Consider the following 24,565-nt stretch of genomic DNA (forward strand, 5'->3'; position numbering starts at 1 on the left):
CCCTTAAACGCACAGGTAGTGCTAACAACCTACAGAGGGCTAAGGTGTATATTCCTCAGCCATTCCTGATCAAATTAATAAGTTAGAGTACTGTTAAAACAAAGTTTATTCTGAATAAGCATTAAAAAAACAATATATTATAGGACAATTACCAACAAATATATGACTGAAGTTTTCATTCACAACACAGAGACATTAGGTTCTAAGGGAGTCAGGTTAGTAACTAAAAAGTGATTTTATGTGCTGCACACAGTGACAGCACATTTCATCTGTCAACACTATTGTGTGTTTCGAGTTCGGGGGTCGAGCAGAAAGAGTTTTTCTGGTTAGCATAGTTTGTAATATCCTGCAAACTTTCTTCAGGACACTGGTGCTACAAGCAGTGGGAAGTTGTTATAAAACACGTTTGGTGATAGATGATTATTTAATATTTCTTCTCTGCGTCTTGGGCTGAGGATAGAAAAGACCATCATCTGTACAGTCATGTGTTAAAAAATTGCTCTGATGGCTTCTAATAAAGTGCTTTTATCAGGCGAAGTCCTGAAAAGGCAATAATGACTCGAGGTCAGCAGAGCTGGAACAGCTAAACGCTGTAAGTCGTTTGTACGGCCGCTCCGGCAAGTGGACCGGTTAGTGGCTGGAACAAGGAATTTTCTATTGCCTAATGCATCCTTGAGGACACCTACCCTTGTTTTTTCCTTTTTAATCTTGAGGTAAGAAGCAAATTATCTGCTTGTTTTATTAGAAAAATGTATATATTTTAGCTTTATATTTTAGTAGTGAAGCACAAGAGTATTCAGAGGTGATTTTATTATACTTAATTCTTAATTATCAGTAAAGAAGTTATTATGTGAATTTGTAAGAAATGGAGAAAACAAATCATCCTTTAATAAGGCCGTATTAAATCTCCATCTGTTTGAATTATGATTGTTTGCTGCAATGTCGAGTTTAATGTGTATAGGAGCATGGTCAGATAGGGAATTACAATTGGTACTGGTATGTAGTAAGAGGCTAGACATGGATTTGGAGAGAAGAATGTGATCTATTCTAGAAAAAGAGTTATGGGGACTAGAATAAAAGGTACATTCTAAGCCTGAAGGGTGAGTTATGCACCACTCATCAATAAGGCCTAGTTGATAAATAAAGTAAAAAAAATGCTTATGTAACTTGGAATTCTTAAAACACACAGTGGATTTCCTGTCAAGGAAGGGATCAATGATTTAATTACAGTCCCCACAACCAATTAGATTGCATACATTGGCATGAAACAGATAATCTTTCAAAAGGGACCAAAAGGTGGGATCAGGCAAGGTAGGGCCATATACATTGAGGATTGTATATACAACAGATTAATACACGTTATGATAAGGAGCCACCTACCCAAATTGTCAGAATCAGACTTGATAACTTTGCATTTAAGATTGTTGTTAATAAGGGTTATAACTCCATTCTTCTTATCATGTGCTGCACTTGTAAAGGCCTGACCTACCCATAGTCGAGGCAGCAGTTTGATTCTTGGATACAGGCAATAGACGGTTTGGTTCTATATAAATAAGAAATAACTTTTTGGGCCTCATTACAACTGTGCCGGTCTGGAAACGTTGTACTGGTAACACTGATTACTGGCACAGTTTCCGCATCGGCACAGTACATCCACGATGCTGGAAACTACATTGCCGCTAACATGGGCCACAGTGCTACCGTTGGCGGTAACACCTTAAGCGCCAACATCAACAGCCCCCGAAGGCCATGCCGGAAACACCGGTATGATAGTAGAATGGCATAATTCCGACTGCTGTGGACACAGAAACACTTGGATCAAAATGCCAGTGTGACTGTGAAAGCCCCGCCAGAAACACCAGCATTGCGGAGCAGGTGGAAAGCAGTCTCAGGTGTGCAGCAACAGGCCAGAGGTAGCCATTATCAGCCCAGCTGCACACCACATGTACGGTGAATGTGCAAAAGGACCACACCGACACCCCTCCCACCTTCCAACACAACCATGCTGGCAGTTGCAGCAGCAGCCATGGAGCTGGGAGCCCTGCATAGAGGGATCTACCTTTATGAGCAGGATATTGAAGAGGCTGACAGACTGAGGAGGCAGCCGAGGCACAGGAGGAGAAGGAGGAGGAGGATGGCCGTGCAGATGCACAATGTGCAGCAGGTAGCACCCTGCAGGCACCCACCCATGCCCTGCATAAGGGCCACACCATGGACCCTGACCTTTAGACAGATACACACCCTATATCACCTGGACAAGGAGAACAGCATAGTTGATCTAATCCAGGAAGACATCCGGAGCCTAATTGGCATCCGGACCACCTTCCCCCTTGCTGAAGGTCGTATCTGTGCTGCATTTTCTGGCCACTGGCACCTATCAACACACTGTGGGAGATCTGCACAGGATGACCCATCCTGGTTTCTCAAAGGTGCTAGTGCAGGTCCTGGATGCCCTCCTCCGTCACGTGGCTGAGCAAATTGTCCTCCCCATAACACTGGCCCATGTCAATGTCACCAAAGTACGTTTTCATGCCCTGGCATGCATGCCCAATGTACTAGGTGCGCTGGACTGCACGCACATTGAGCTAGTGGCCAGACATGCCAATGAGGTAGTTAACTGCAACAGGAAAATGCACCACTCGCTGAACGTCCAGGTTGAGTGTGAAGCAGACTCCACAATAACACACTGCGGTGCACAGTTTCCAGGATCCACGCACAACTGCATGGTGCTGCGTAACACCACAACCCCAGGCTACATGGCACACTACAGCAGAGAGCGAACCTGGCTGTTGGGTGAGTGAAGGAACCTACACAAAGCATGTGCATTGTGGAAGCGGGGGAGGGTTGTCCACTGTCACCAGTGCATGTGCGTTAGGCAACAGTATGTACACAGACAGCATACATGAGCGTGAGGCCATATTTTGCATGTGGGGCATGTGTAAATGGAAGGCCATACCATCACAATTTGTGCATAGATCAACATGCACATCACATGCACTACAGGTACCGGAATGCATCACTACCATGGCACCTACCCCAGCATGTCCACATCCCCCACTACCTGCATCACGGCCATGTCAGACAAATAAGAGCACCCTCCCAACCAGCATTGTGTCCCAGAGCATGAAGCTAGGTGATTTGCCTGTCACAAGCGCACAAACACATGTCACAGGAATCTGAACAATGAAGGACCACAGAAATACGAATGGGAGAGATAACCGATGTGCATCATGCCCAAGCAATCAAACATGGCGCCCATTTAAAATTATGGAGATGCGTGTGTCTGCATAAGGGTAATGGGCAAGGTGGGGGTCACATGGGGCATGGAATGCGGAGGCAACCCCCTCCGCAATAGTAAATCAATAAAATAGGGTAATCTGTGCCATTCGTTACGTACTGCAGCAATCCCATGTGACACAGACTGCATTGCCTTTCCCACCCCAATGACTGTGCCCCCCTTGTGTCCCTCCCATGTGCCTGAGGGTGGAAGAAATGCATGATGTTAGGGACCAGTGCGGCTTCCAAATGCCCTGGTATATGCAATATGGTGATCGTATGGCGTGATGTTGAGGGGACATGCTGTGGTACATGGCTTGGTGCACCCATGCATCTGTTGCAGGGCCTCAACTGCAAGTTGTGGGATGTTGGCACATGCAACACAGCTCTACTGGGACTACTGACGTGGTGATGTAGCATTTGCTAGGGACAGTGGGATGCAGATCTGTCCAGGAGTGGGGTCTTGGGATGTGAAGGTGGGAGTGTTGACGGGGGGGGAGCTTAAGGGTCAGGGCACATGTTCATGGCTGACCCAGTTGCAGGTCCACTATGTGAATGGGGGGTTTGTGATAGGTCTGGCAGGAACATGGAAGGCCCATGCCCTCGCCATTGCATGGGAGGATGGCCATGTGTGGATGCAGGTGAGGGCTGGCATTGTTGTGTTGTGGTGGCAGTTGTGTCATGGCAGGCACAAATGTAGTACGCAATGCAAGGGTGCTTTGTGTCTGGGGACATCCATTTTTACTTGGCAGTGCAGGGTGCCTGTGCAGTGTTCATCATGGTTTACATACACTGATCACTGTCAGGAGGCCTGGGTGTATGGGCGCACCAGTGCCCTGGGTGTCTATTCAGGTGTGTGTGAGTGTGCCTGCAGGGTGTGGGTGTGTCACAGTGTGCAGTTGACTAAGTGAGGTGGTTTGTCATGTGGTTGGGAATGGGGCTGGCATGGGAGACAGGGCATTTGACTTGGTTGGCACCATTTTGACATATTGGGGCGGGCAGGAAGTGCTACTGCTAGCTGTGTTTTGGGGGATGGAGACTGTGCAATTGCCATTTCAGTGCTGTGGTGATACGGTGGGAGAGCAGGGTGAGCAGGGCGGGGAGTGTTTTCTGTTGGGCTGACAGGTCTATTGTGTTGGCCCATGTGTACCAGAGGAGATGGGGGTGGTGTTGTGCACTGGGTTGGGCCACAATGCACTTGGACAAGTGTGTATGGCATGTGTCCATCCCCACTTGGCGTGCCATGGTCTATCAGGCCACCTTTGGTGTGGATATGGTGATAGGTGGCTGCTCAGTGCACATTGCACATGGCCATGGCACACCAATGGGGGGGGGGTGGGACTTGTGAATGGATTAGGTGTGGTGTTGTGAATTGCCATGGGACGCTGTACATGGCTGCTGCACCCGGTATGGGTGTGCGGATGGTTGCAGCCAGTGGCAGTGTGTTGCATGGTGGACGCCCACTCCACAGTGGCAAGGGGGCTGGGGGGGTGGGACTTGTGTATGGGACGGGTGTGGGGTTGTGCATTGCCAAGGGACGCTGTATAGGTCTGCTGCACCGGGTATGGGTGTGCGGATGGTTGCAGGCAGTGGCAGTGTGGTGCCTGTTGGACGCCCAATCCAGAGTGGCAAGGGGGTAGGCTGACTGGCAGTCAGGTGTGTTGTTTATATTGGGGCTTCGTGTACTCACCGCCATCAATGGCTGTCTCGGCTCCGGCCTATGCAGCACCCACTCCTTCTATGCCCCCTATGTGCAGCATGCTGCTGCATTTCTCCTGCCAGGGCATGAGCCGAATTGGGGTGGGGGGTCCACAACCTGTAGCCATGCATTGCCTGCGGTGGGCAGACAGGAGGTTCCTCACCCTCAGGCGGAGGTCGTCCCACCATTTGTCGCAGTCTTTGACTGTGTTTGTGTTTGTCCCCACCACCAACACCTTTTGTGCCACTTTCATCACAGATCTCCTTCTTACTCTGCTGGGTTCTGCAGCGCTGGTCCGTGGCAGACAGCTTCACAGCATGCTGTACGGTGGTGTCTGTGAGCATGTGGAGCTCTGATTCTGTGCACCGCGGCTTGCTCTGCCGAGTGTCAGGTATTTGAGATGCCATGGTCAAGTTTGTGTTTCCGGAGTTGGGAGGGGTGGATGTCTACTGGACCCTGAGGATTGGAGTGGATTGTGATTTCAATGATGGCCACTGGCCGGTTTCCTGTTCTGGCTATCACTTTATTTCCGGTCACAGTGTTTCCGGTCACTGTAGTTGCGGTGTTGCTGCTTCCGGTGCCGCTGTGTCCAGCATGGTCATGCCAGAAATGGGGGCACCGGCACCATGGGTGATGGTGCTGCCGATTTTTGGCCTTTTCCACAGTGTTTCCGGCATGCCAGTGTCACTGTTTCTGGAATGCCGGAATGCGTGCAGCTGACAAACCGCAATTGCCTGTTAGTTCCGGCACTACGGGTTGCTGGATTCGGTGGCACTAGCATCACGGAAACCACTGGAATTTTACTGGCATACTTGGAATGGTGCCCTGTCTCTTAATAGGGTAATGTAAACATTTAACCTTCCATGAAGTCATATTCAACAACATAACATGTAGACTAAGAATAAATACAATCCATATTGACTGATGAAAAAGTAAGGGAATTGACAGTAAGACCTGAAGTGGAAACAGCAAAAGGAACCTCTAGCAAAATATAATCTTGAGGTATCCTGGAGGCATAGCATGGAGAGGGAATGGATACAAAAGGGAGGAGGGAACACAAACAATGTCAATATAAAATCAAGGTACAGTATATAGCTACTTTCAGAGAAGAGTTTATTTTAATGTGGCTAACCGGAAACATCCACACCAAATCATGCTGACTAGAAGAGCTGCAGAGGTAGAGAGTCGGATAAGAGGAGATCAGCTCCAAATCCATTCTAATAGATTGAGCATTATTGAACAAAGGAGACAAAGTACAGAAACATTTCAGACAGGTTGTTGCAAAGGAGGACAAGAGGTTTCTAGTTCTTCCATTTTATATGATTGAATTAATTGTTTCAGGTACTTTGGATTTTCAAAGGAAGAGGTATGAGCTTTCATAATTCCTGAATGGATAATTCTGTATTTAGCATTTAGTTGTCTCAAGGCAGGCCTTAAAGCGAGAAGTTCTTCCTTCTTGCAGTGGTGGTGTTAGAAACATCTTGTAAAATATATATTCTTCTGCCATTCCATATTAGTTGCTTAACTTGTTTCACTTTGTTTAGTATCACCAAAATGTGTGTATAATCTAGCAAAGCCAAAATTAAAAGTTCTGCAGGAGCTACCTGGGTTACGTATAGAATTAAGAGGGCCCACACAATGAACTCTTAGGATGTGGAGTTGTAGTGAAGTTGGAATGTCCAGGAGCTTAGGGAGCATAGAGTTCAGAAATAAAATAGGGTTGTCTTTCTTTACACCTTCAGGAAGGCCAACAATGTGAAGGTTATTCCTTCTATTCCTATTTTTTATGTTTTCAGATTGCTTCTGATGGGTTGTAACAGCTGACTCCAAGGCCACCACTCTGCTAGTAACATCCTCAGTTCTACCAACTCTTCACTCTACTTCAGACATTCTGGACTATAACAATAACCATTTATCATCCAGTTGCTGCAACATGGTATTAGTAGCCTTCATGAAAGGTCTTAAAGCTCGAAGTTTCATTAAACTTGTCTGTATAGTTGGTTCCAATATTTCCTCTTTCAGCGGTGGAGAGTCACTTTTAACGTGCTTAAATGTATTGGAGGTGACTCTTAAGGACTTTATTGAAAAAGTGTATATTCCAAGGAAAAAGTATGCTTAATCCTTTTTTAATGAAGTAACAGATGTGGGTACAATTAACCACCACTTGGGGATGCGATGTAAAGAGTAAGTAAACCCATTGCTTTAATAAGTATACTTCCAGCAGGTATGGACAAGCACCACTAGAGGGAGATATACAAGTAGGCTGCACATAAGAAAACGTTACCTCTTTATTATGCGTAGGGAAAGCTTTCCTTTTGAAGCGTTATAATCAAGGAGTGTTCACTTCACTAAAGTACATCAGCGCCTCATGGCCTGTGCTCCTGCTGTTGCTGCCTTCCTGCACTCACCCGCCGTTTGAATCCACAGTGCTGATAAGTGTGAGGAGCTGCGTTGAAAGGTAAACGTTTATATTTATGCCCCCAAAACCCTGTATTCTGTGAGAGAATCCATGAAGAAATGCATGGTTAAGCAGTGCCTTAACGCCGTATCTTGTAGCTCAGAGCGAGGCAACAGATATAAGCCGCCATCTTGTACGGCACTTGGCCATCACCCCGCCATGTTAATTTCTAAAGAAACAGTAGTGGGATATCTAAAATATTTTGACTGGAAAATACTAATGGGCCTTTCCTGCTCATGTCTCTTGGGAGTCCTCAGCCTGCCCTTCATAAAAGAAAGAGGAAATGAAAGGAGTTGTTCTTGATATTCAAATAAAATGAAATATGTTGCTTACCTGTAACTCCTGTAACTTATCTTTGGTAATTTTCTTTCTAAAAGATATTGCATTCCTCCCACAGATTTCTCATCTTTAGCAATAGGTCTAGGAGCAGTCTGATTCTGGAAATATTTTCGCTGCTATCAGGGGGCCACAGGAGCTCCACATTGGGTCTGTCACAGGAACAAACATTCCTTTACCCAATTTTCCAAACTTCACAGAAACCAAAGAGTAGGATGGACAGCCAGTTTACGATGAAGCAGTACCCTGCCAAAGCAATTGCTGGATGATTGACTGTTTGAATTGAGCATCTTCCCTTGCTAAGCAATCCATTCAGTAATTCATAGAAAATGTATACACTAAGGACTATGTGGAAAACATGTACATTTCCAGCAAAATAATTATCTTCTTCATTGTAAAGTGCCTGCCTAACTGTGTGTAGAATGTACGTTAATGCCTTTAGGCAACTCATTCTAGGCCAACGCAAACAGGTCTTTATACAAGCACAATCCACTTAGAGATAGTGACAGCTCTACCGTTGCTTGTTCCAGGAAGACACAAAATGTTAGCTGTCAATCTAGTAACATAACAGCTGAGCTTTCGGATTGGGCCTAAATTATGTAATGTGATTCTAGGTTGTTGAATCTTGTATGAGAGGTGACATTCCGAAACAACCTTCCGTAGCAGAGATGGTCTCACCTTGGGAGTGAAGCTCTCTTTAGAGAACAAACCAAGCTAAAAGTTCAATCACATGCTATGATTGCAGTAAATGTTAATATTCTCGTATTCTTGTAGAGCGCACAGCTGTTACCAAGGTAGATTCTGGAAAGAGCATAAAAATAGCCAACAATTTCAATTAATGTATTTTTCCAGTTTTCATCTGAAATGAGTGTATGTCAGTCACAGATTGAAAGTTTCAAAGTAAGGCTGATTCGAAGGCAAAGGGCTCAGCCACACATACGCTGGAGAATTATCTGGGTGTCGCCTGCATAACTGGAAAACAAAAACCTAAAGGAGTGAATTAAAAGTGCTAGTTAGATGTGCTCAAAACCTAAACACTGACCAGCGGGAAAGTCGAAGATTTCTGGGTGGGTATGATCCACCCTATGAGATTACCACATATTCTTCCAAGCATTGCTGCCCACACCAAGACTCAGGGAAGGGTTCACAACTTGACATTCAATCATGAGGGCTGAGACTTTTGAGGGCAGTTGGACGAACCAATCAGAGGTTTTGGGCCATTCCAAAAAGAATCTTGCGCCTTTATAAGGACCATCTTGCATACTGCTTCGTTTGTGGGTTTTGTGTGGCTGGCGAGAGAGGAGTAGATGGGGCGGGCTTACAAATGTGTGCTTTTGGAGGAGTTTTGGAGTACCTTTCGGCAAATTCAGGCAAACATTGAGACTTTTGGTTGTTACTTGTTTGTGGTGTTTACTGATCCCTGTTTGAACCCCTTCTGTTTGTACTTTGTGTTTATTTTGCTCTTTGTTGATCCTTGTTTTAGCTTTTTGTGTCAGTGTGTGTATGTTTTATGCCCCCTTGCTAATCTTCCCAAATTACCATTATTCCCTTATAAACATTTTTAAAAAAATAAAAGGTTCCGCTTGTATTTTCTCTTGCTCCTTCTTCCCATTCTGCCACCCACAACATTTTTAATAACCAAAAAAGTTCACCTTCCCTACTTTTTGTGTTTCAAGAACCATACAAGTTCTTCTTGAAAAGTTTATTCGGATTAGATCATCCATCAAACATAAATATCATCATATACAAATAGAAAATCATAATTTCATAGTTTCGACAATAAGTGCATGACAATTAAAAAGGACATTTTAAAACTGTATAGCTCTAAACAATTAAAATGGTTCTAATCCCTTAAAATACCCTTCCTCAAGTACATTACTCTTTTCAAATAAGACAGAAGGGCCCAATCAGTCGTTTCCGTTTCTACCAACAGGAGTAGAAATAATGCCGGTTTATAGAGGCAAATATTATTAAGCTTAACTAACTGCAAAAAACGACTCCTTCTGATCTCCCCAAACGTGGGGCAAAACAGTAAAAAGTGCTTTAGGTCTTCCCTAGCCGCCCCACACATTGGGCAGCTTGGATCATTGGGGAAGCCTGGCCACTTTTCCGTATTGCACCTTAGCTGTAGGCAGTTAAACCTGGCCCTCGTTATGAGCCATCTATCCTTCATTTTCGAGGCCCACACGAGATACGGCTGGATCACATCAACCCTGCTTATCAACAGATGTTGATTTTCAGAGTGGGATGATAGTTCCATGCTAGCCCATTTTACATGTATCCCCTAATTCAAAGCATGTTTGTGTGCTATTAATTGCATGGGAGACAGCAGTGCATTGGGGGAAACTCAACCTCAATGTTGCTGGAGTACATGGACTCCTTTACATACAGTAGCCATGGGATTTTACGCAAGTTTTCCCTGCACATGATAGATCTAGTGATAAAATGACATAAAGTAGCATGCTTTTTAGCCCATAGGCCTAACCAGAAATTACATGGGGCAACTGCCCATTAATCTTCCCAACACTCCATCCCCAATTCCTGTGAACGGATGCACAGGGGGATGAGCCGGGGAGGACCAAAAGCTGAATAACTTATTTTCTTTCCCTTGGGGTTTCAGGGCCTTTGTATAACCCCACAATGCGGCTCCATACAGAGTGGTTGCCTTGGTCTGGGTGGCATAGATATTCAGGACAGGTTTCAGGGGCTGTCCCTTGCACCTAATTAAGAGACGGGAAATATCTGCTATTTGCTGACTCATTTTTATAGACTGCTTTTTTCAAATCAGCAGTGCCTGTGACGGTCTCAGAGAATCTGATCCCTAAATAGTCAAATTCTGTTATTCTCAGGTGTGTGAAGATGAAGAACAAAAGGGAGAAAGTGAACAAGAAAAACCCAAAGAACAGAGAAGCATATTTAAAAAGAGCATCCAATGTAAAAGTGAAATACAGAATGAAGTACTAGGATCAACAGATATATTATCCTTACTTGATAGTCAGGATACTGTTGATACCCACACAGAGGAAACAATTGCCCAAAAGGTGGGTGCAGTTCCATCACCTGAGGAGTATTTTAAACCACGGATATTCCAAGCGACAGAAATGACAGGCTCTGTACAAAACGCAGATAAGTGTCACACACCATAAGCTGAAATGCTGTCACGTGACAGTTGCGAAAATACCCAACCAAGAAATTGGGGTGTGAACACCAGTGATCCCAAGTTAGAGGTGCAGTCAGTGGCTACACTCCAAATGGGTTTTGAGCCCAGGGAATAGACAAAGAAATTCAAAATGAAGGGAGCAAAAAGGAGGATAAAATGTCATTTCATAGGCCGAATTGTCTAGCAAAGAGTAAAAAAGAGCTATGAAAAGTAAGTCCTGAAATTAGCAAAATTTCACACTTTTTATGTGTACTAGAAGAGGTTCAAGATAGGTACTATGCTCCAATCACTGTTGAAGAAAAATTTAATGAATTTGCAATGATTGACACAGGTGCCCAAACAACAATAATGTCAAAAGAACTGGTGAAAAGTATCAATAAAGGGAGATCCCCACAAAATCACATAAAGGTGAGGCAAAAAGAAGGCCCTGGGCACAATTTCAATGGGGAAGAAATACCTACCGTTAACATAACCTGAAGTTGGCATAAAGATAGTGAAGCATCGGATGAGACAAAAAGTGTTTATCACATTCATTAATGAAATACCATTTCTCATAGGGACGAATTGCCTGAAGATGTTTTCGCACCTCATTGATGGGGTAGATGGAGTATTGTGGTCTGTAGCTAAAAGATCATTGAGACCTAATAGAATAATCACCCAAACCAACAGTGTAAAAGAATGCCACACTGTTGCTAAATCAGAAAGTGCAGTGGAAGTATATCTTCAGAATGGCTGCATGCCTAGCGTCACGGTCATACTCATGTGTCAGAATGAATTGCGAGGAGGAAAGGAGAAGCAATCTTTGGAGATTTATTTGGACCCCAAGAAAAACTGGAAAACAGAAATAGATGAAAACACATTGCATTTTTATCTAAATGAAGAAAAACGCAAACCAAATGTCACTCCAGAGGTAAATAAAGAAAAACACATTTCAACCAATTCAGAAATACAGGTGGGAAAAGGGCAGCAATGGATCTCTATCCATGCGAATGGGCATCCTGAAATGATTGAAGCCACTTTGGCACTTCAACATGAAAGGAGTTTAATTAATGAAAAGATACTCCAGCAAATAATTGACATGGAGGAGATCCCAAAGTTCAGAATAAAGAAGCAACATATTTTTGGCCTAGATGACCCCGAGTTGGGACAAAGAATTGTAGGAAGATGTATGTTAAAGATTGCAATTGGCCCTAAGAGTATTCATCACAATGTGTGGATTGTTAAAGGAACAAAAAACAAATTCTATTTGGGAAATGACATCATGCATACGATGTATATGGTATAAGACTTTTTCAATCAAAAGGGTTGGTCCGGGTTGGGTGGTGCCGCACCTGAATTTGAAGACAAATTGTGCCCAAATGACACCATTTGCAATTGAACTGCAGGTCAAAAAGGACATTACCATTCCCGCATTCACCAGACAATTTACATTAGCATTAAAATACAGAAAGGGACAACCGATGAAAGGTTCTGATGCATTTATATGCCTAAATGAATGCATAAGGCAGCAAGGGTTAGAATGCAAATATACACCACTGATAGAGATCGGGGATGGACCCATTCAAATCCTGGTGGACAATAAAGGATGTCAAGACATTCATTTGGAAGAGGATTCAGCAGTAGGAATAGCAATACAAAGTCTTACTAAACTGCCGATTTCAGTAACCTAGTAATCGGGGACATTCCTAAAAGCTATTTGACTGCACAGGGTGAGTTACCAGAATCATTTGAATTTAAGCCTAAAGGAATCTTCAGTCTGTGTACCCTTATGAGCCAAGTGAAATAGTGTGCTGTCATCAAGAGGATTGTATTCTATTCGAATTAAGTGAATCTAAGAGTGAAAAACAGCATATTGAAATGGAGGTCAATATTCCAAAATATTTGAGTGTAGCCACCCTCCAAAGAGACACTGCCACATGATTAGAGGAAAGTACAGAGGGTCCTCCTTTGGAGGACTTCCCAGAGTTTTCTAAAATGGTAGAGGAGCAAATTCAAGCTGCCGATGCTTGCACAAGTGAGGAAGAAAAAGAGCAATTGAGAAAAATATTTATGGAATTCAAACAGGTTTTTCCAAAGATGCCTATGACTGCGGGCTGACCAATTTACGTGTTGCCACACTACCAGAAGGACATGGTAGGGAGCCAGTATTTGTGCGACAATATAGGTTACCCCTGGCATGTTTGGAATCACTAGCTGAAATAATCAAAAATGTAGAATCTAGAGGAATCATTAGCCCTATTCATGGTACATCGAATACTCTTATATTAGCTGTGCTAGTACCCAATGGCGCTTGTGTGCATATCTACGAGAATTAAACAATAGTTTACCTGTTTCCAGGTGGCCCCTTTCATTTATTGATATGGGTCTTGAACAGGTTCACAGATCAAAGGTATTTACCACATTAGACCTTACAGCTGGATACTGGTATGTGCCGCTAGCTGAAGATATTCAAAATTTGTTTGCAATTTCATTTGACAGATCACAATATGTGTGGTACCGGACCCCTTTTGGGTATGTCAATAGTGGAAGTGAATTTGGGATATTCCTGAGCAAGACACTCACGAATGCAAAAGGGGGACAATAGTCTATGTGGATGATGAGCTAATCAAAAATGAACATCTGAAAAGCCACTTCAATGAGATTAGACATGTGCTCAGTCAGCTACAGAAGGCTGGGGAAAAAGTATCTTTACAGAAAGCACAGTGGTGCAGAAAATGGGTAAACTTCATAGTGCATTAAGTGACAGAACGTGGGTTAAGCCCACAAAAGAAAAAGGTGGAAGCGATTCATAAACTAAATGATCCCACCAATTTGAAAAGTTCAAAGAGTTTGTTAGGAATTACAAGTTTCAACAGGAAATGTATTGAAGATTATGCATAGATTATACTACTGAAGAAGGGTGTACCATGGAAATGGGAAAAGGAACAAAGAGACACAGTGGCCATGCTAAAAGAGTGTCTGATGAAAGCGCCATGTCTGGCATATCCAATAAAAAAATCAGGATTTCTGAGTAGAAATAGGATTTACAGATCAATGCACCTCAGCATTATTATACCAGAAACATGATGCACATAACACAACCATTGCATATGCTAGCAAAGCATTGTCACAGGTAGAGACTAAATTCAGTGAATGCGAAAAAGCGCTTCTGACCACTGTCTGGGCATTACAACATTTCTGCCCCATAATTCAAGGGGAGCGGGTGATTGTTGAAACAAATCACTAGCCTTTGCAATTTTTGCAAAGTAAGAGAATCAGATCAGGGAATTTGGCCCAGTCAAGAATTACTTCCTGGACATTAGCACGTCAGGGATTTACTGTAGGAGTGAGATATGGACAAAATAAAAAGAGACCAGTTGCTCAAGGACTAGCGAAATTGGGAAAGGCAGCTGATGGTGCAAAGACATATTATGATAGGAAGGCATCTGTGAGGGAATATAAAATGGGAGACCAGGTATACAAGTTTAATTTCGGGAAGAGTAAGCATAACAACTCTGAACTCCTTGCAGCATGGCAAGGGCCATATAGAATTGTAGATAAGGTTTCACCTGTGGTCTAGAGAATTGCTCAAAAGGAGGGAGAATTAACAGTGGAACAATGTGTCCATGTTAATCAAATTAAGCTCTTTCACCCGAAACATGAAGAGAAAAGACTAGAGCGAGTTGAGAAAAAGTGAAGCGCTTGTACATTAAATAGAATAGCCATAGCAGGTGGATGGGTGTAATCAGCGTGAAGATGTCAAAAGGAGATTTAAAGAGGCAAACAAATAGAGGGAAAAATATATCAAGTGAACAAGAATCCAAGTGAGTAACTAAGAGAAAGGAGTATTGTGTTTGAGACTGTTATCTGAAAAATAGCATGTGATATTAGGGTGCTCATGTTGTTTTCAGTTAGGTTGCATTGCATGTCATTTGGTATAATCTGCATTTGTGTGTATAACTGAATTTGATTTCAGATATCCCAGTGAAAAAGGAAAAGTAAAGGGTTTGACGTGCTTGATACTTAAGGAACAAGTTACTTACTTGTAACTTTTTTTAAAAAAAATATTTTATTGTGCATTAGCCATCATTTTTGACTTTTTACACATATTCTATAAAAAACGCGCAGTATTAAAAATCATACATTCACATCAAATTCCACAAAACTGAAAGAGCAAAAAGAAAATCAGGAATGGAGAGGAAAAATACAATTACACCTATCGGCCGAGTTCTTTTCTCAGTGACCATCTAATTTTAGATCTCGTAACAGTCTTACAGTTTCTACAGTTAGGAAAATGTCATGCCCGGATGAAGCTCTGGACCAAAATTCCTCTGTATCTAACCAGTTAATATCATGGACAAATCTTTTCAACCTCGCGACTCTCTACTCCCTGGTGCCTGTACATTTAGAAATCAGATGTTTCAGTGTTTGGGTTTCATTGATCTCGCAATTCAAACAGCTATCATCAAGTGAAACTATACCTCTGGCTGATTGAATTTCCCTAGTCGGGAGGAAATTAGGCCTGAACCTTAAAAATAGGTCCCTAGAGCTTGGATCTGGGCATTTTCTTAGATATGTGGGCAAAAGCGTTCTTTTTTTCCCCATAATAGAGAAAGATTGTGACAATTTTGTCATCTTCATCTTATCTCCTGTATTCGCCCAATCCCATATTTTCAGCCACTCTTTCACTTTCATCAGATTTTGGATCAACATGTCCAATGTACAATCTACATTATCCAACAGTTCCACACATTTTAGCTTCCATTTTCCCAAAAACCCGTTTGTATTGCATACGAGTTGTTAGGGAGAATTCTCTGTTTAGGCTGAATTTCCTAACCTAGTGAGTCCCCCAGCAGCTTTGCTGGATTTTTGGGGTTTATTTTTTCTCCTGCCAAGAGTGAGACTCTTTTACCCTCACTCTTGGACATGATTTGAGTGTGTTCCTTTGACTCTAGATGTGTTTAATGGGCTATGGGGTCTTTTACTCCATAGGGCTTCATGTGTTTTTGTGATGTGTGTTACACAGCACCCTCAGTGCAGTAACACAGGGGTGTCATAGTGACCCCCCCAGTGTAGACTCCATACCCTGGGACTGACTGCTGTCTCCCAGGGCATGTAAAGTCAACATTGACTTTACTAGTCTTGAATTCTGAACAGAACCAGTATAAACCATCATATTGTGGACGTACTGGCTGGGGCAATTCGATTGCCCCGGGGTCTGTTAGTCGAGGGGGCACGTCTACGTCCCGCCTGATCGAGTTTTGGCTAGTGGCAGTTGATACTACTTTTTATATTCAACCGCGAATATTTCTCTATGGGATTTTCCCATTGTTCAAGGCTACTATCTTTATTTATTTAATTACGATAGCCTCGAACATACCGCCGGTTTATTTATTTATTATTAATTCTCCGGTTGGTATTTTTTGCCAAAACTCGGTTCTAAAATGGCGTTTGTGTTCTCTTCTGTGACTCCAACCCAAGTCGAGCCCTTTCTTCCACTTTTTTGGCGGGCTTCTCCACAGAAGCCCTCCAAAGTGGTGCCACTCTGTCTGGGGTACTTAGGAGGGGTGGAGGGGGATTTAGGCACCCTGGACTGAGTTGCCTAGGCAACTCAGGTCGCACTCCGTCCTGATTGGCCCAAGTGGTGAGCAGGCCGGCTCACCACTTAGCATGTTTGAGTGACAGCTAGGCTGAGTGAATGGGGGTTTTCTGCATAAAAGCAGGGCTTTGGGGACTGGAACTTCAGACGTCGCCACAGGACCTAAGAATCCGACGAGGGAGAAGCTGAGCTGACCTGCTACTACGACACCACCAGTGGAGCCCTGCTGAACCGTCTCACCACTTTTCCCGACGACAGAGGAGATCTCCCGCCGGAGAGTCTTCTTCCTTTGACTGGTGGGGATAACCAGTTTCACAGTCTTTTCGCCTTCCCGACGCATCTCGTGGCCGCCTTGCCTGTGCCAAGCACCCCGGCAACCGGAATACCACGTTTTACCACGACCGCGAAATAAAGGGTAATACCTTTAACCGGAAAACTCTGCGGCTGGTTTCTTCCCTGGCAGTGCAACGACCTTCATCTTTCCTCCAAGTCGAGATCTTCTCTTCCTCTGGACGGTGCAGAGACTTGCACCCGCTGCCAGGAGCAACTGCCAGCGCTGGAGGATCCTTTCCACTTAAGGTACTGTGTTCCTCCTGGCTTCCCTTGCCACCGACTGTACGGGGTAGATTTAGCCCCCGGCTTTCGGACCTGGGTTAGCCTGGGACACCCTGGCTAAACTTTTCTGAGCCTCTCTAAACTCTTTTCGAACTCTCTGCAAGACTTTCAAAGCCTAGTGTAACTGTGTGATCTTGGGCGCATTTGTGCTCTGCTCTCTCTAAGAGTGGGCTCAGCCTATGGACTTTGGCTCACAAGTGACTTTTGCTCTTCTGCCTTGCTAAAAGTGTTCCTAAATTTTAGAGTGGTGTATCTTCACATATTCTGTCTTTTTCCCTCCCTTTTTCATGAACTTATTGGAGTGCCATCTATAGTTAAGCGCTCACCTCTGTCTGGAAATAAGCGGTGTTAAATAAGACTTGTCTGATAAGGAATAAGGGTTGTATATATTATAATAGTAACTGTGTTTAGAGTGTTTTACAACAAGAGTGCTGGAGTGCTTCAAACAGTGTGTTTTTAAATAAATAATTATATACTTTGATACCAAAGCTCTGGTCAGTGTTTGCTTGTGCTATTGTGTCTGAGTGCCTATTGTGTATACTTTGCATACTGCCTAACTCTTCATGAGGGAAGTCTGACTGCTCAGCCACAGCTACCAGGTAAATCTGGGTGGTACAGACTGCTACCAAGTGGGTTTATTGCTAACACCTGTAGTCCTAAATCTTTTGCAGTGTTCCAAAGGGAACTGCACAGGTTTCTGCCTAACAAGAGTAGAGCAGACAAATCCTCGTACAGGGAACCCTTAACAGGAACCAGTAGGGACCTGTACAAGGAGATCCATTTCCACTCAAGCCAGGATCTCAAGGACGAAAGACCCAACTCCTATCTTAAAGCAACAATGGGTACACAATTTGGAAAGGACAATGATTTTTTCCAGAGTTTTGATTCCATCACATCCCAGTTAACCTCCATTGCAAGGGGATTTGTGTCCATACTGAAAAGAATTGTAGGGACCACCTTTCCTAGATAGAATTTTACCATGGGCAATATAGAGAATTTACAATATTTCATTTTTATCCTCTTCATCTGGGCCCCCAATTTGATAGTTTTTAAATGGAGAGTTTCTGATAGGTGGATTTTTGGACGGTGCAGAGACTTGCACCCGCTGCCAGGAGCAACTGCCAGCGCTGGAGGATCCTTTCCACTTAAGGTACTGTGTTCCTCCTGGCTTCCCTTGCCACCGACTGTACGGGGTAGATTTAGCCCCCGGCTTTCGGACCTGGGTTAGCCTGGGACACCCTGGCTAAACTTTTCTGAGCCTCTCTAAACTCTTTTCGAACTCTCTGCAAGACTTTCAAAGCCTAGTGTAACTGTGTGATCTTGGGCGCATTTGTGCTCTGCTCTCTCTAAGAGTGGGCTCAGCCTATGGACTTTGGCTCACAAGTGACTTTTGCTCTTCTGCCTTGCTAAAAGTGTTCCTAAATTTTAGAGTGGTGTATCTTCACATATTCTGTCTTTTTCCCTCCCTTTTTCATGAACTTATTGGAGTGCCATCTATAGTTAAGCGCTCACCTCTGTCTGGAAATAAGCGGTGTTAAATAAGACTTGTCTGATAAGGAATAAGGGTTGTATATATTATAATAGTAACTGTGTTTAGAGTGTTTTACAACAAGAGTGCTGGAGTGTTTCAAACAGTGTGTTTTTAAATAAATAATTATATACTTTGATACCAAAGCTCTGGTCAGTGTTTGCTTGTGCTATTGTGTCTGAGTGCCTATTGTGTATACTTTGCATACTGCCTAACTCTTCATGAGGGAAGTCTGACTGCTCAGCCACAGCTACCAGGTAAATCTGGGTGGTACAGACTGCTACCAAGTGGGTTTATTGCTAACACCTGTAGTCGTAAATCTTTTGCAGTGTTCCAAAGGGAACTGCACAGGTTTCTGCCTAACAAGAGTAGAGCAGACAAATCCTCGTACAGGGAACCCTTAACAGGAACCAGTAGGGACCTGTACAAGGAGATCCATTTCCACTCAAGCCAGGATCTCAAGGACGAAAGACCCAACTCCTATCTTAAAGCAACAATGGGTACACAATTTGGAAAGGACAATGATTTTTTCCAGAGTTTTGATTCCATCACATCCCAGTTAACCTCCATTGCAAGGGGATTTGTGTCCATACTGAAAAGAATTGTAGGGACCACCTTTCCTAGATAGAATTTTACCATGGGCAATATAGAGAATTTACAATATTTCATTTTTATCCTCTTCATCTGGGCCCCCAATTTGATAGTTTTTAAATGGAGAGTTTCTGATAGGTGGATTTCTGTTGGATATGATTTAATAATTGATCCTAAATAAGTGTGCTTGGACACAATTTCTATACTTTGATGTTCTATCCATGCCAGACCCCATTCTGGAGAAGGAACAAGTTACTTACATGTAACTATTGTTCTCCCGCATGGGTCTGGCATGGATTCACATGCTCATGAATATTCCCTGTGTCAGGCCAGGAATCCTCGCTAAAAGAAAATACAGTTTCACTTTCTCTTACAAACTGTATTCCTCCACTAAACCAATCACTGAGCTCTGGGTCATACGGCCCCCATCTAAAGTCTGCCCTCCTCTAAGCCCCTCCTCTGGCAGCCATCTTCAGATTTGGTATGTACGTAAAGTGGCAGTATGACCAAGAAGAGCCGCAGATGGGACGGCGGGAGGGTTTGCATGTGAATTCATGCCAAACCCATGATGGAGAACAATAGTTACAGGTAAGTAACTTGTTCCTTCCCCAGAATGGGGTCTGGCATGGATTCACATGCTAATGAATACAGAATACATAGCAGTACAACATTACACAACCACAGGAGATGGCAAGGCTCAACAGAAGCAATTACTCTTACCTCCGGAACAGGCTCACCTTCAAGCGAACAGGTTGTGTAGCACTGCTTGGCCGACCCTGGACTCCTCTCTGGAATTCCTGTAAAATCTTGTGAAGGTGTGCGTGGACCTCCACGTAGCAGCCCTGCAGATGTCCAGCAGGGGAACACCAGACAGGAATGCTGTCGTCACAGCGATCGCTGTGGTGGAATGGACTCTCGGATGGCCGGGCTGAGGTCGGTTTGCCAACCGATGACATTGTGCGATACGGCCAGAGAGCCACCTGGAGATGGAAGCTTTGGAAGGCCTTCCCATGGATCACAGGACCAAAGTTCATGAAAAGCAGAGCGAAGTGGGTCAAGTGGAGTTGACTGGAGTTTCTCGCTGTCGGAGCCGTTGCTGTTCCTGCTAGTATTGTGCCTTTAATTTTGAGCTTGGTGCAGTGCCCCTCCCCGCCCTGCTAACACACCTGCTGTGGAATTAAAATCTCCTGGCTCCGCAAAGTGGGTCAAGTGGAGTTGACAGGAGTGTCTCGCTGTCTGAGCCGTTGCTGTGCCTTGAATTTTGAGCTTGGTGCAGAGCCCCTCCCCGCCCTGCTGACACATCTGCTGTGGATTTAAAATCCCCTTGCTCCGCAAAATGGGTCAAGTGGAGTTGACAGGAGTGTCTCGCTGTCGGAGCCGTTGCTGTTCCTGCTAGTATTGTGCCTTTAATTTTGAGCTTGGGGCAGAGCCCCTCCCCACCCTGCTGACACACCTGCTGTGGAATTAAAATCTCCTGGCTTCGGCGAAGCGGAGCGAAGTGGGTCAAGTGGAGTTGACTGGAGTTTGCTGAGGTTTGCAGAGGGAGTTGACAACTGTGAAGAGTTTACCATTGAGTGTGCAGAGGTGAGTGATAACCGCAGTGAGCCCTACAGGTGCTCGCACCCGCCTCCAGGTAAGACCGGGTGTGAGCAGTATGCTGCTTATGGACTCATTAGGAGTTGAACCTCCGAGTGTAAATGGGCTCATAAACAAACAATGTACCCTGCCCCGAACGGACTATGCATCCACAGATAAAGAGTTGGCTGATAAGGGGGAGCGGGAAGCGGAGAGAAAGGGTAGCCTTGATCTGCTAGTGCCTACTGAATGTGTGGTTCAAAGCTGCTTAAAGGCCCAGGGGGGTGAGTGGTGCCCCCCCAGTGGAGTGCTATTGCAAAGTCCAGCAAGAAGTTTACCGTGCCTGCAAATGCTGCAGGAATCTCAATGTGCAGGGAGGGCAGAGTCCATCTACCCCGTTGGTTACAGCCTCTGATGCTGATGTGTTCTACCCAGAGTTAAGTATGCCCACCAATGGGACAATCCCGGAGGGGTGAAATGACTGTGTAAGCTGTATGGAGACTATGCCATTAGGTAAACAGAACATTTTGCTGGAAGGCCTGCAAGTGGCTGAATGACTTTAGCCAGAACTCATGGGTGCAAGTGAGTGTGTGGGGGAACAAAGTCTCTGGTCAGCAAATGGACAAAATGCTGATCTAGCAGCCCATCTAGCTTGAGAAATAACTGATGTAACCAGAAAAATTGCTCAACAGAAAGGAACTAGCCTGTCCTGTGTGAAGGAGAGGCTTTTGGCGCTGGATAAGTTGCTGAAATTGGTGGATAAGAGCATAGAGATACCGGAGCTCAAAAAGGGTTTGGCAACCCCCTTATTTGGAACTCATGAGCGACCTGTGGTGATGAAATCAGTTCAACAACAAACTGATCAACCGGACCACCATCGGGTAAAGCCGCAGATGATCCACAGTAAAGAAGTTCAATTGTCTAGACTGGAAATTCGACATCTTGTTAAGGAGGTTACTTCGTTAAGCGAAAAGGGCTTGAGTGGGGGGCTAATGTGGAACCTATGCCTCAAAATGAGTCAGAGGAAAGTGTGAGTGATTCTTCTACCCCTTCATCAGCCTCCTCCCTGCAAACCACTGAGAGATTGCGATAGAACAAATGGAAAAACAAGGGGCCATTACGTGTAGATGATCAGGCTCATTTCCAAGAGACGGTGATGGCAACTTTAACGCCCTTTACAAAGCTTTTGAGGCACTATGCAACACCTTGCAGGATCAATCGACCATCATTACTGCCATGTCTCGCAAGATGGAGAGGTTGGAAATATAGGCGACTAAGGTGGACTCAAGACTGGACAAGGAGGCGGAAATCTCTGCTAGTTGGCAAAATCGTCCGTGTGATTTGGCTAGGCGTGAAACGGTTGACAAATCCTTGCTTATGGATGCACTATTAGAGGACTGCCGCTGGATGTCCACTATAAGCAGATACAATCAGCAGAAAGAGCTCCTCCCTTTCAGCCATCAGTAGAAAAGGAGAATAGCTCTGTAGAGGAGGCGATTTCGATTATGCCTATCATACCTGAGCCAGTGAGTGAAGGTAACATATTCTCCTTGTTCAAATCAAGTAAGGCGAAGGATGTCATGAAAAACACCATAATTGACGATAAGAAAAACCCTCAACCGATGAGAGAAATTGAACAATATTTCATCAATGTCTAGAAGAAAGTCGAACGGCTCAGGAGCTTTCCTAAGAAATCTGAGCTCATCTCCCCCATTGGACGATAGATCTACATCTAAACGTGCAAGGAAAGAACTTGCTCTGCCACTGAGCGAAGGGGATGGTGAGCTGGTGGCTAACAGGGACAAGGTGAGTCCCCCGGAAGTTGTTGATCTATCCAATGCCTGCTTAAGTAACCTAATTGAAGAAATCAAGAAGGGTGAGGATGATGACAATTGGAATAATATGGATTCTTCAGAATGGTATGAAATTGAGAGCCAATTGGCTCTAGCAAGCCAACTACAGAGTATATCAAAGGAGAAAGTTACCCCGAAAGAGATGCCCCCATCAGTGCTGAAAGAGCCAGTGTCATTTAGAACATTGGAGGAAAAGAGAAAGAAAAGTCTTCAAGATGCTGGGCAAAATATCAGAGTGGGTGGGGGGAGGGGCTCTAGCCAGAAACGGAGGAAAGAGCGGTGGGGTCCACAGGAACGACGGACAAAAATGACCAACGAGCCCCAGATCTTGCATCATCAGCCACTACTCCCAAGATCTATCTGGAAAGAGTCATTGAGGGTTCAACTACCACAATCTTAAACAGGAGGAATGTCTTGAGATTGTTTCACTGTATCCTCCCACAAAGACAGATATCATCAGCATACATCAAAATTGTGGAATTTGTTCTGGATAAGAGGACTGATTGGGTTATTTTGCATCTGACTGCCCAGTCGAAGAAAGATCGCCTGTTATCGCTTAACGAGATATTCCTTCCATTGGGGTATGATATGAGCGATTACCAGGAGAGAATTAGAGAGAACTGGAATGAGGTGACAGAGCTCAAGACTAAAACTAAGACAACTACTAGGGCTTTTCCCCAGAAAACTGGAGATAGAATCCCAAATAAGCCCATACATGTAAATAAGAAACAGACTCTTTTCTTTTTCCAAAAAGGATCTTATTCCATTGAAATTCACAGTTGAAAATCAGAAAAGAAGCAGGATTCAAACTGAGAACATTTGGATGATGTAAGAAAAGATGAAAGTGTGGGAGGGTTGGCTAACTGGGGCCCTTGGAAGTCCCAAAGGGGAATAGAATAAAAGCCAAGTTACGTCGAAGGATCTTAGAGTTGCATCTTGGAACATGAGAGGCTTTCAAACGCTGTTCACTGAAAAATCCCTGCTTCTGGAACAGTTTGATATATTATATTTTCAAGAAACATGGTTAAGAGCAGTACCCTTGTGTGATGGTTATGTTGCCCACTTAAAGCCGGCTCCAAAAGGAATTATTTCCCATTCTCAGGACTCCTGACTCTAATTAAAATGGGGTCGGGCTTAACTGTCACTAGCATTGAGCATCCCAACCCTTATGTTCAAATTGTCACTCTAAAAAGAGCAACGGCAAATAACTGTGTCCCCTATCTCCTGATTAACATCTATTAGAGAATTAACATGGCCAAAGGGGTTACATTTGTAGAGTCTATCTTGAATGCAGTGGACAAGGTGATGAGGGAGTGGGATGATGCTAAGATAATTCTTTGGGGGGATCTAAACATCATATTACTTAAAGAAGGAATTCCTTTGTGAGAGCATGAATGGGATGAGAGAGCACGAAAGTGAATGATGGGCATGCGTCAGCGATCTATTTGCATGTTGAATGCCCATATGCAGGGTGACATCCCGTTGGGTGTACTTGGAGAGGTGGGGCTCAAAAATCATGTATCGATTACTGTTTCATATCGGACAATTTGAGGCAGTGGATAAATCGCTTCGAGATATTGCAACAAGTGATCATGACCTATTAGCAATCTCGATTTCTGTAAAGGAATCAACAAAGTGCCTGGAGAAAATGGGTGAGGTTGACTTGGAATGGGGGAATAACCGCCTAAGGCTGAAAGCCAAAGATGTTTCTCATATTGCCAGTCAGTATACAGCTCTTGCCAAGGCTCACCCAAACAGTGTAGAATTCCTGGGAATACTGAAGGAATTTACTCGGAAGGCTAGTAGTGGGGATAAAGGTGCCTTGACTTAGAAACATAATATGATCAAGGATTGATGGTGGCGAGACGAGAATTGCGATCCTCCATTAGAAAGATC

General features: G+C 44.1%; 1 protein-coding gene across 1 annotated transcript in view; it reads right to left on the bottom strand.

Annotated features, from left to right (window-relative positions):
• MYO7B (myosin VIIB) overlaps positions 1–24,565 on the bottom strand; it is a 1,466,289-nt gene that overhangs the window by 133,860 nt on the left and 1,307,864 nt on the right. The window lies entirely within an intron of this gene.

Source organism: Ambystoma mexicanum, chromosome 10, assembly GCF_040938575.1.
Source record: "Ambystoma mexicanum isolate Mex_15411 chromosome 10, UKY_AmexF1_1, whole genome shotgun sequence".
NCBI lineage: Eukaryota > Metazoa > Chordata > Amphibia > Caudata > Ambystomatidae > Ambystoma > Ambystoma mexicanum.